The sequence below is a fragment of the Aptenodytes patagonicus genome, chromosome 6, assembly GCF_965638725.1.
Source record: "Aptenodytes patagonicus chromosome 6, bAptPat1.pri.cur, whole genome shotgun sequence".
NCBI lineage: Eukaryota > Metazoa > Chordata > Aves > Sphenisciformes > Spheniscidae > Aptenodytes > Aptenodytes patagonicus.
In genome coordinates, this window is record NC_134954.1 from 17,654,470 (window position 1) to 17,666,784 (window position 12,315).

Genomic DNA, 12,315 nt, shown 5'->3' on the forward strand with positions numbered 1-12,315 from the left:
AATCCTCACAGCATCTCAGGATAGTTATTCAATTTATGGATGGGAAAACAAAATAGATGATTGAGTACTGGAATATATTCTAATGTAAGTGCCAAGCAAAGGCATGAGATTGAAAGTGCCGCCAGTGTTTCTTTCTTGTGGACATGCGGCAGCTAAGACCTTAGACATGGGTATGCTGGAAAAATCTGGCACAGCGTAATTGCTGCATCACAGCCCCAGCAGCTGGGTGAAGAGAGAGTATGGGAAAAGCAAAGACCAAATTATCAATCACATTGGTTCTCCTCTCTCTTTGTACCCCAGTCAATGGCAATGAGCCACTGCACACTTCTTATGAACTAGGTAAGGTAAAGGAAAAAAAAAAAGACAAAGAAAAAAAAAAAAGTTACTCTCTCTCTCTCTCTGTTTTGTCAATGGGGACAAGACCGAAGGCAATGCAAAATGTTGCTAAACAGTCAAAAAGGAAAGCTGTGGCACCCTTTTAAGGTATTCTCCATCATTAAGATTGCAAATGCTACAAGTTTCATGTTTAGGTAGTGATCTTGCTCCTAACTCCAGCAAACTTACTAAAATAGAAAAAGTTAAGGGTCAACTTTGACCTCAGCAACAATCTGCAAAAACATCAGAGTTGCAAGAGTACAAAACGGTCGATGTGAATGAAGAGCAATGAAATCATTAGGGTTTGCATCTTCTAAAAATTGCTCTGTTCTTAAATGTTAGTTGCAGCAAATGTTCCGAAACAACAGAAAACCTCCTTTTCTTTAATGGTGACTTTAAAGTGATGTTTACAGTTCCATTTTGTTCAACCTTGGCTTAGAACTTCACTTGCCAAATGGTATATGCCCCTACATAGGCTAAAACGTGCCAAACATAGGCTAAAAGTCAATCTACATTTTTATATTTGGAATTTTTTAAAAACAAGCAAATGAAATAGCAGGGAAAAAGTAGTGTTAACTATGCATCTTTCATTAATTCATCAAAGACATGAAAGTTGACTAAGTCACTGTCCGATTAAAAGAAATGCTATTTCTTCATATATACTAGCTGCATATATATTTTTTGTACATATTAACTCCAATAACATTGCTGCAATCTCTAGGTATTTACACTGGTTTGAATCAGACCACACATAATTTCTTTTGTGTATTTGTACTATCATATGGCACAGTGCATGTGTATGTTTCTATATATGCGTGCATATTTTTTAACTGAGTCTACCAAAGACAAGAAAAGTTCTCAAACGGATTGATGATCTTGTTTTAAAAAGTGCCTCCAAATGTTTATTTCACTGAGCACATTGAATTTATTTTTCTGACCACTCTACTGTCACATTGTATTCCAGTTCTTCCACAATTTACGGTACTTTCACATGTTGTGAACACACGAACTCAGTGCAACTGTGGTAAATCATGCAATAAGAACTCATAGTAGAACGAAGGCTAAATTTCTTGGGACAAAAAATGTATTTATTATTTATTTGTGCAGTGTCTCGCACAAGCAGGTGATGATTTTGGCTGAACCTTCTGGTTGCCCAAGGAATACAAACAATAAAGCCTCAGCACTCAGCTCGTCTATAACTTAGTAACATCTAATTTTCATTTTACTGCAATATAAATTGCTACCTGGCTACGTCTTTCAGCAAAACTTCATCTGCTTTATATTTTAATTGTCCAACAAACATGCTTAGTCGGAGCCAGTCCCAATTTTTCCAAGTTCAGGAGTTTGGGGATTTTTTGAATAAAGATAAAGTTAAATATATCTCAGCTGGAGGTAATGCTTTATTGAAAATAACAAACAAGCCAATTCTGAATAATTGTTGAACAAAAGAAAAGGCAGGAGTCAAAAATAAATACCCATAAGTATGTTCCTACTTCCTTAAAATGAACTTTCACCATATTGAGTGTTGGCAAGTACCTATATAAACATTAACAAAATTTCTACTTCAGATTTTTATTTCGAAATTCAAAACGCCCCTGTGCTGTTTTCTGGCAACTGGGATGGAAAGTCTCCCATCCACTTCAGAGGAACAATACACCCTCCCCCTTTTCCTTCCTCTGAATAATAAAGTTCCCCTCAATAGGAAATGGATCAAATCCTAAATAAAAAAATAAGCGCATCTGGTATTTATTTATCTGAGTCCTTGGAAATTTTATGCTAATTGCAGTTCTGTTACTAAGGCTCTGGAAAACATCTTATAGTTGGTTTTATATTATTTTACTGAAATGCACAAATAGAAATGCTTTCTTTCCCAGCGTTTCTCCCCTCGATATAGTATATGAAGTTAGTCCTCTCACAGTATATGAAGTTAGTAAGCTGATTAATAATATAGCTAATCAATTCCTTCTACTTTTTTCTTGCGTAATATAAAGTCACATTACGAAGTCCTGTGTTCTCAGCTTATTAACAATAATAAAGACAACTAAAAAGTAAAATCACGGTTCTCCACTGCTTTAGCCCTGTTGTAAAGTAGTGCAACTCCACTAAAATGGACAGAATCAGGTGGACTTCGGACTGCATTTTCACGGTGGCATTTCAGGACTGAACATGGCTACTTATGTTTGCAACGCAGGTTTACACATAATGAGGCATTATATCTTGCTCAATTAGTAGCAATTTATCATCATTAAATTCAATATATCTTTTCTGATATAGGTTTTTTTTCTAGCTTCATTCTTCCTAGTTTCAGTCCCCTCATCTTTTCAATGCTCCTTTTCCTACTGTGCAGGTGGCTTGTCCGGCCTCTTCCTCCACAGAGAAAAGGTGTCTGAAAACTTCCCCCCAAAACACAGTCCCTCTCCTGAAGCCCAGTGCTTTTTTCTCTGCTGGGGAAGAAAGGGCCTGGTGGGATTTGTTCCAAAGTCTTCACATTGATAAAACTACTACAAAATTTCATTTTGGAAATGTGCCTTGAGGTAGATGCATACTTAAAAACAAAAAAGGCTTCAAATCATTTAATTTTTTTTCTGGCTTTGCAAAACGTTCTCCAGCACACAATACTCACGCACAGGTATTGCCATTTCCTAGAAAGCTGCAGAAATCAACCTAACATCTGGTATCACAACAATATGGTCATTTCCATAACTAAAACTGGTCTCTTGTGAAATCTTAATCCTATTTATGACAAAACCACAGCCTTAACCATTTGGATACCAGCAGTCATCTGGCAATTACTCCTCTCTGCCCCGTGGACCTCCGCAGACAAATGTTCAGACTTAAAGCTTGGACCACCAATACATGGGGCCAAGGAGAAATCTCACTAGCTGTCAGCAGTAGTAAGTTCTTACCCTGTGCACTGAAAAGCTGCGAAATGAGTGAGACACCTAGTTTACCAGCTTGTTACATGAGGAAATACATGACCTATACAAGGCTGCACTTTTAGTCTACTTTTCTGAAGCAGTGAGATCTACACAACCATACTTTGTGTGCACTTACGCCAATTTTTTAATCAGTTGGTGATTTCAGCCCAACCGATCTTTGGAACAGGCAAATTTGTTGAAAATAAGTGAGAAAACAGACATGAGAAACTGCAAGACTCTGAAAACTTCTCTCAACCTCAACAGAAAAAAGAAAAACTGCAATACATTGCCAGGCACAAGAAACATGAATGAGAGAAAGAGCTCTCATCGATGTTTCAACTGCGGAAAAGTTCCACTCTACAAGACAGAAATCTTAGGGAAAGCAGCTTTCATTAGTTGTGTCATTTCTGAACAAATATGAATACCTTTTTAAATGGTCACAACTTCAGCGTACTTTATTGAGCTCATCCTGCTGACTGTGATGAGATTGTAAGAGTGTAAAAATAACAGAACTTGGCCACATATTGCACTCGGGTGCTCTGAACCTCCTGTTCTTGCACCCTGAGGGGAGATGGAGGTGCACATCGCAGCATGGATTTCACAGCCAGCAGGATACCTGGCTTGAAGGGGTCTGACGTTGGGCAGGTCCTACTGCTCCATATAGTGGAGGACTTATCAGCTGAAGGTGTCCTGCTGAGACCAGACTGATGGCCCCAGCATCTTCCTAGCCATTAAGTGAGCAGTACGTTTGACATCCTGTACCATTTATGGAATTTGTATAAGCTGCTATGAAAAGTGGGTAAAGGTTGTTATCCACACTTCTGTTTCTTTCAGTTAAGCTTATTTCTGCCGGGTATCAAACATTTTGTTTCTTTAAGTATTCACTTTCTTTCTTCCTCAAAAACACTTGCAACTCTTGCAGAAGTTTCATACCCATCTAGTGGCTACAGCCTGGAACTGAGCAACAAAAGCCACAGGTCCGCTATCTACACTTGCTACTGAATCGCTGTACAATCTCACACCAGTCACCCGCTTCAGGTACTTCTCCCATCAGTAAAAATTAAGATATTGATAGCTGCTCACTACTGAAAAGCACTATGAGATTTCAAGTAGAAGTTGAAATGGTATCAAACAGTAGTATTGGTAACTGTATGGACTTGGGTACAATAAATTAATTTCTTTGGTGTCTGGAAGACTGTATCTCTGGTTTTCCATTGCAAAATTATAGACTCCCATCCTGTGGATTAAAATACGAGTGCCCTGTAATACTGTTTGCCATCTGAAAAAAAAAAAAAAACCAACCTCACAAAGCTAATTTAACAAGAACTACTAAATAGGAAATGTATTGTACCTCTACCAGAAATTACGGTTGGAGATTTAATTTGCCATACACCTCGATCAGCAATATTCTCTATCCAGTCATGAATCACTGTGTTGACCCATGAACTTGAGCATTTGCTTGCAACTCACTGTCGCTTGACGAATTATCATTATTGTAGCGTATGGGGACAACCATGTTCAAGTAGGAAAATAAATAAATAAACAAAGAATTTATTCAAGCAATGACCTGTCAATTCAAGAATTAGATTATGCTCAAATGCACACACAATGTAAAACATAATGAATAGTAAAAAGGGATATAAACAACCCTTCTAGTGAGTCACCAATTCAGTTTTCTAAATGTTCTTGATGTTCAGAGGAAAGAAATTTTAAAAGCTCAAATCCAAGTCTGTCCTCATTGAGTAACTGTTCTTTGGCAAAGAGGGAATGACAGTGGCTGTACTGATGACACAACAGGAAATACTCTTGACCCCTTCCAGTTTACGGAGATAAATAGTAAACTTTCTAACACTGACAAATTAACTCTAAATAAATAATATTGGCATCAAAGTTACCACCTAAATTGTCTGACTGCACAGTCAGAAATTCTCATTGAAAACATCTTTACATGTAGATTCATGAAGTTTATGGAAATTTTTGCTTGAATAAGGACAGTAGGATTGAACTCAGCATCTCTGAGATATTTCATGCTAATAAAACACTCCAGAGGGTCTCGGAGAAAGCACTAAAATCTACATACATTTCATGAAATAACTTCTTAGATTTGCATTCCATTAACCTTACTCAAACACCTACTCAGTGGCCACAAGGAATGCAGTCTTACCAGATTTTGCATGTGGCTATTTTCCAAAAAAAAAAGATACATGGTAACAAATTTTTGAAGGACTCAGCCTATCTATATAATTGTATTATGTTCGGCAACCGCCGGCCCAAGTAATTGTATGGTGAACTGAACCTGCACCTGTTCAATTGCTGATTAATGTTTTTGCACAGCGAATGATTTGTCGGCAGCATTAAATGGAGCTCCAGCTGAACGCAGTGAGCTATGCAGATGATATACATGCACATAGATGTATGTTACATCACCAGTTGCAGATCATGTTAAAGATTGTCAAAGGCAGTGGAAAGAAAACTCAAGTAAATGTGAACCCTGTGGCTTAACAATTCTCTTAAAACAGTCAAACTTGATTCCTTTCCTCATAGCACGTTTCCCTCCGTAAGAAGAACAGCAATATTTTATTCCAGCCTTTTCAGTACATCCTGACTGTAAATAATGGATCAAAAAATACAATCATGAATACAGAAGGAGGTGGAAATAAAGCAACAGAAAAGGATAACATGAAAAAGGAGCTTTCCTCACAGCACTGCAGGGACACTGCTATAGTCTGCTGAAGGATTGAACTCCACAGCTCCTGCTTATTTTTAAGTGGATTTAAAAAAGCTAATGATAGAATCACAAAGATTACCAAAAAAAACCAAAAAACCACAGACGTTTGCTTTTAATCAAAATATGTAATCAGGAGGCCTAAGCGGTGATTACCTCCTGCTTTCAGCCTAAGTCACTGAAGCAGCCGGTTAAACGGGCTTTCGCTCTTTCCAGTGCCGGGGAATGTGTCACTTCACCGAACAGGTACGTTCACGCACTATGCTCACTTCACAATAATCTGATCTCTCCCTCTGTTTTGAGAGGACGGTGGTCGTCCAGAGCTAAGGAGGAGTTCAGTAAACATGGGACCCATATCAAGAAAGCCACTTTTTAGTAATGGCACCTTTCTTACCACAAACATGTTCACAACTGTTAGTGCAATTAATTATCGGGACGAGGAGATATGCAGCAAAAGATGAAAAATTGCCTTTACTGGAACACAATTCATTTAGATGATTTATGGAGTTCTTTATTGTTAGCGTCACAAGAGCTTTTTCAAAACAAGAGAAATCATTAAATCCCATAAAACATGGACTATCGCCGCAGTTAGCTGGTAATTGATATCCTTGCTCGTGCCATTTATATCACTAAATGGAGCTGATAAAACAAAAATTAGTAAAGCATGCTGATGGAGAGCAAGAGCCTGCAACATCCCAGAAGGAAACAAGGGTATCCTTTTCCTCCTTCCCTTCTCTCCAGCCACCCAGAAGGAATTACTCCCCCCACCCCTCGCATGCCACAGCCCCCAGAAGCGTTTGAAATTCAGCGCAGGTGCTCCCCCAGCCCCCCCAGCGGGCGCCGTGCGGGGGCCGCCGGAGCTCGGCCCACCTTCCCCCACCCCGCGAAAGGACCCCGGGGGCGGGGGGAAGCAGAAACTTTGGGAGGGAGGGGCGGAGGCCGAGGCTCGCCCCCCCCGCAGAGCCGGCGACAGCAGCGCGCCCACCGCCGCGCCCCGCGGGGGCGGCGCGGGGGGGACCCCGGCGGGGCAGGGCCGGGCGGCCGCGGGGGAGGCCCCGGTGCCGCAGGCTGGGGCTGGACCTCGGTGCGCCTCGCTACGGCCAGAAATCAGCCTCAGCCCCGGGGAACCGCCGGCGGCGGGGGAGAATTAATTTGCTTTTAGAGGGAGAACCTGATTGCTACCGCCCCCCAACCTCTGCCCAGTTTTCCCCCGGGGGAATTTTAACTACTTCTCTCTCCTTTTTAAATGCAAATAAAAAAGCTTTTGTGTTGCAGTTTTCTATGGGGCTTTTCAGGAATCCTGCTGGGTGGAGAAAGTGCAAGCTAAGAAATCATTTTAAACAGAGGATGGGTGGTTTTAAACAGTTACCGAATAACAGCCAAAACATGTGCACAGCAAAGAAACTCCCAAATACAGAGCAGGCAGGGAGAAGGAATGTATATTTTAGTGATGAAAAGCAAGCAGGCGTATTAGAAAAGACTCGGAAGGACGGGAGAACAGCACCGAAAATGCAAATAAATCAGCCCAGATTCTACGAAAAAAAGAGAAGCTGCTGATAACCCTGAGCAAATGCTGCTGCCTCAAAGATGGAAATAGCTCCCTTACCTTATTACTAATCCTCGCTTGCACCTGCTCTGCAATCATAAATATTTCGAGGTGCTTAATATGAAGCTAAATTGATGGCTGAATTTAAGAATTTCTTCGTACACCTCTTTTACAGATTCAAAAGGAGATTTTTAGGATCGTCCTCCTCAGTATCCATTAGCTTCCCAAAGAATTCCAATTTTCTTGAAAAAGAGGAAAAAAAAAAAACAACCGGTATGTCTATATACAAACGGGCACCGTAGTAGATCCAAAAAGCAGGGAGTGGGGGAATCTGAGAGGTGTCACTACAAACTTGGCAAGCAAAACGTATCCTCAGCAGGAAGCAGAGAGAGAGGAAAAAAAAAAAACCCGCAAAATACAAAATTCCCAGGGAGATTTTGAAGGAGGAAAAAAAAAAAAAAGAAGAAAAGCACGGAGGAAAGACGTATGAAGGGAGCACACATGGGATGGCGGGATCTTTCCCAGCCATCCATCCGTCAGCAAAGTGAGCAACCGCCTCCCGCGCCGCCGCTGCGGGTGAGCCGCTCTCCCTCCCGCGGCCGCCGCTACCTGCGCGCACGGCAGCGCACCCGCACGCGCGGACACACGCACGCACACCCCTCCCCCCCACCCCACCCGTGCACACTCACTCGCACACGCACACGCGCAGCCGGCGCCGTGCCGGGGCGCACCCCCGTGGGCTCGGCCAGGCTCGGGCTCGGCCAGGCTCGGGCTCGGCGGTCCCCGCGGGGATCCCCGGCGCGTGCGGCCGCCTGTGCGTGTGGTGTGCGTGGCGGCGTGTGCCCGGGCCTGCCCGCCCTCCCGGCCCGCACGTCAGATGTGACGCTCAGCCGAGCCGGGGATGCTGGAGCAGCCGCAGCCCCAACCCGCTGCCGCGGAAAGTTTCCCCCGGTCTCCCCCCGCCCCCCGGAGCTTTAAGGTTTGGGGGGGTTTCCTCCTCTCCCTTCCTCCCCCCGCCCCCCCACGCACAAAGCCGGATCCGGGTGCAGTCTGTTCCCCACGCTGGGGGTGGGCTCTCTGCTTCTGCCTCCCATCTCTCCCTCCCTTCGCATCTTCCTCCCCCGCCCAAACCCCCCAAATTTCCTAGGGCAGCCCAGTTGCGAGTAGCCCGGGTAAGGAAAGGTCGAGAGGCTGCTCTCTCCGTGGGTGAAAGCCCAGAGAGAGTCCACGGGTACAAACGCTCCGCAGGCACCTCTTCCCAGCAGGGCTGCCGGCCCTGGCTCGCTGGGCGCATTTCCGATACCCACACAGGCATCACCCCGCAATGTGTCAGGTCAGCGCAACAGGCCGGAGGTGCAGACCTTGGCACCGACTCATCACCTCCCATCTCTCACTTCCACACCCTCTTTTTCCCTGACCTGCTACACATTTCATCTGAGACTTTCAAAGACTTTAATTATTCTATTAATGTACACCCATAAATCTTCCAGAGCAGCATTTCATTAGGCAAACATCAATATACGGTACACAGAGACGTAGACAGGGGCACCAAGGGCTGGATAGGTAGCAAGGTACACACTGAAGCCGTAACAAAAGCTAAAACAGAATTGTTCAGTCTTGTTTTCCAAGGCTTTTCTAGGGAAGTTATTCTATGATTTTTTTTTTAATTAAGAAAAAAAAAGAAAAGGTTCCATGGGAACAACTTGTGTCAGTAGATTACCGGGTTACTAGAGCAAGCCCCAGTTTACACCACCGTAACAAGTCTCTCTTGTGAGCCCCTGCCAGCTTACAGTTAGTCTAGTGAGGGAAAACAAAATAAAAAGTTCACAAGCATCTTAACTACTAATGTTTTATACTAATATCGTTTATATATTTAAACAAATGAAAAGCAGATTTTTTTTTTTCCTCCTTGACAAATTAGGAATCAGAAAATGGCACCCTGAGTGGAAGAGACAAAATATGGGCCCATTCAACTAGGGCAGAAAAAGACCAAGGAAAACAGACCTCCTGGCTCGCACTTAGGTGATCATACGTGTACTGTACAGGTAGTGGGACTTATAACTTGTTTCAGGCCTCATAAGGTGCTTGGAAGAGGTGATCAGGGATGTGCAAGCAGATGGGTGCGGCAGAACTTCAAAGGGAAGTATGAGATTCAAAGCAGGTCTTAAACATGGGTGCAGAGAAGGCAGAGACAAGGAGAGGAGGAGGCAAAGGGTGCAGTGAGTTCTTCCTAGGCAAAGCGGAAGGGTGGGAAGAGAACAGAGAGGCTGGGAATAAACTCTTTAGGGCTTCCTCAACTGGAAAATATGTCCTTGTGAAGGACTATTTCACACACTATTTTCTGGTGAGGAAATCAAAATCACATCCCAGCAATTGGGTATCTTCTGGTTGAATTTTGAGGACTGAAGGTGAAGGGCGTTAAACTCTCTTAACACCTTTTTCTCTGACAAAAGAAGAAGAAAAAGAAAAAAAAAAGCAGGGATTAGTTTAAAGCTGAGCCCAGGAAAGATTCTTCACAATTCTTTTATCAGACAGACGTGTTTACAGTAAAAGCAAAATACCACTCCTGAGAAATCGGTACAAGTGGAAGAACAGCTTTGTTCCTTAATGGCAGTGTTGGATGCAGAGCAATCTGGAAATCCTTTAGAAATTCCAAAGACAGCACGTGTCTGTGAAACATGATGCATTTTTAAAGTCCTCAAGTCAGTGTGACTAATAGGGTTCCAACCCAGAATGCTTCTCCCAAGACTGAGAAGTTCAGTGCACAAAAATATTGGGTTTGTTCCTGTTTTCAAATCAAACAAAACCTTGATTTACCCTCTGGAGCAACGTATGTGATTTTGGAATATGCAGTCTCATCCTTAATCACTGTTCCAATGGCTACAAAAGCAAGGGCAGATGCTCCCATCTGCTATGTGGCACTGGGTGGAGCAGAACAAGCCAGTGCCCCAAAAATGGATTGTCATATGTAGCATCTCTACTACACCTACGAGGGTCTCTGGGAAAGACAGCCCCCTCCCCACACATGCACTTCACATACTGCTGTACCTAACTGACATATGTGCACGCATACTTATACACCGCTCCGTTTGAGCCATGGCTATTTTGAGGAAAGGGGACCTATAGAGTGAAAGGACAGAGCTGGGGAGCAGCTGTTCTATACAGCATGGTGCCTTCTGCAGTATGTGATTTTCAGCTGGAAATCTGCACGGTTGTTTCAGCTTAGGAAAATGGGAGATCAGCCCTTCACCTTCAGTCCCTCTGGAGAAAACACTACTGGCAGCAAGAGAGGCTCTGTGCTGGAGCAGACGTGAAGGGAATAGGAAGACAGATGTAGGGGAGAGCTCTGCATGTCTGGAAGGTAAGTCATATACATTTTCGAAGTGATCATTAATTTGGTATTCCCATCCCAAGAAGCAGATTTAACCTTCTAGCCAGTAAGTTATCTACATAATCCTCACCACTGCAATATCTGAATACCTTAAGAGCTTTAAACTGGGCATCCAGATAATCAAGTTCACCAAGTCTAGGTGTCAGGCTGATGGCTTCAGACTCGCTCAGGTTTTCCTATGGGTGGAAGCTCTACTGTAACACAGTAGCACGTATCAGTTCTACCTTTCAGAATGAGGGTCATTTGTCAGGATTAGCCTCAGGGGTATTTCTAATACCTTCCCTTTTCTTGTGGTGATTAAACAGGATTGAAGATATCTTCCAGTTCCTTCCAGCTCCTACATCTTTTCCTGGGAATTTATATAGAAGGGAAGATGCTGTAATGCAGCTAGTAGCTAATACATCTCACAAGGACAACATAAAGTCACTTTATTAATACAAGTTTAGCCTTTCCCAGCTTGTAATTGTAGCTGTGTTACCATGTGGGTCTTGCCACATTAGCACTCAACCAGAAAAACCCCACTAAAATTTATGAAGAATAATGGAAAATATTTACAAGTTTTACTGTTCAAAAGGAAAGAGAGGAGACTTCCACACTTAATGTAATCATCTCTGCTTCTGTGAGACAGAGGAAATGAAGGTGCCCTAAACATGACAAACAGAAAACAGTATGTACAAAAATAGGGGAAAGAGAGCTGCATAGTAAAGCTGTCTTTTGTAACTGTCCAAGAGAGACTGAGAAGGCTGAAAAGGAATTGCAGCAAGGAGGACTTTGAAGAGAAATTGTCAGCTTGCTTAGCTCCCAAATTCACACCCTCATGCACAATCTTTAGACAAAAAGCAAAACACAGATGCCCAGGAATTTTGAGACAGATAATGCTTTCTTTCTGGGTTTGTTACTTATTCACTCTATGATCGTAGCTTAAAGTTTCATAACTGGAGTTACATTAATAAGAGAAATATAATTATGTATATGAAATATCAATGATAAGCTATTGGCAAATATATAAAAGAGAGTGCGACTTTAGACCTCAAACTTTATAAAAATGGCTTGATTTTCAAAGGTGCTGGGCAGCTGAAGACTTCCTGACATCATGGAAAAGTGAGGGACATCTTTATCTCAAAACCAATGCCCAACAATTTCTTGAAGTGCTTACATTTAAACTTAAATTTCAATTTTCCCTTCCTTTCTTTTGACTGTAAACATTTATTTCACCTTCTTGGACAGTCTCTACCAATATCTAAGAGAAATCTTGTAGTGACTCTGGTAGAAGCAGGTGTGGTTCCAAAGACATTCTCTGTTTTTTCCTTGAACAGAATAAAAAAATCAGTCTGGAGTAATAGCATGGTCGAAATATTAA

The 12,315-nt window shown here is 42.6% G+C and overlaps 1 protein-coding gene across 5 annotated transcripts in view; it reads right to left on the minus strand.

Moving 5' to 3' along the window:
* Positions 1-8,137, minus strand: part of NLGN1 (neuroligin 1) — a 407,139-nt gene extending 399,002 nt beyond the window's left edge. For all 5 annotated transcript variants that reach the window (XM_076341355.1, XM_076341354.1, XM_076341352.1 and 2 more), the window contains exon 1: positions 7,625-8,137. The gene's annotated coding sequence lies outside the window, so the exon portion shown is untranslated. The remainder of the gene's footprint in view (positions 1-7,624) is intronic.
* Positions 8,138-12,315: the final 4,178 nt, after the last annotated feature.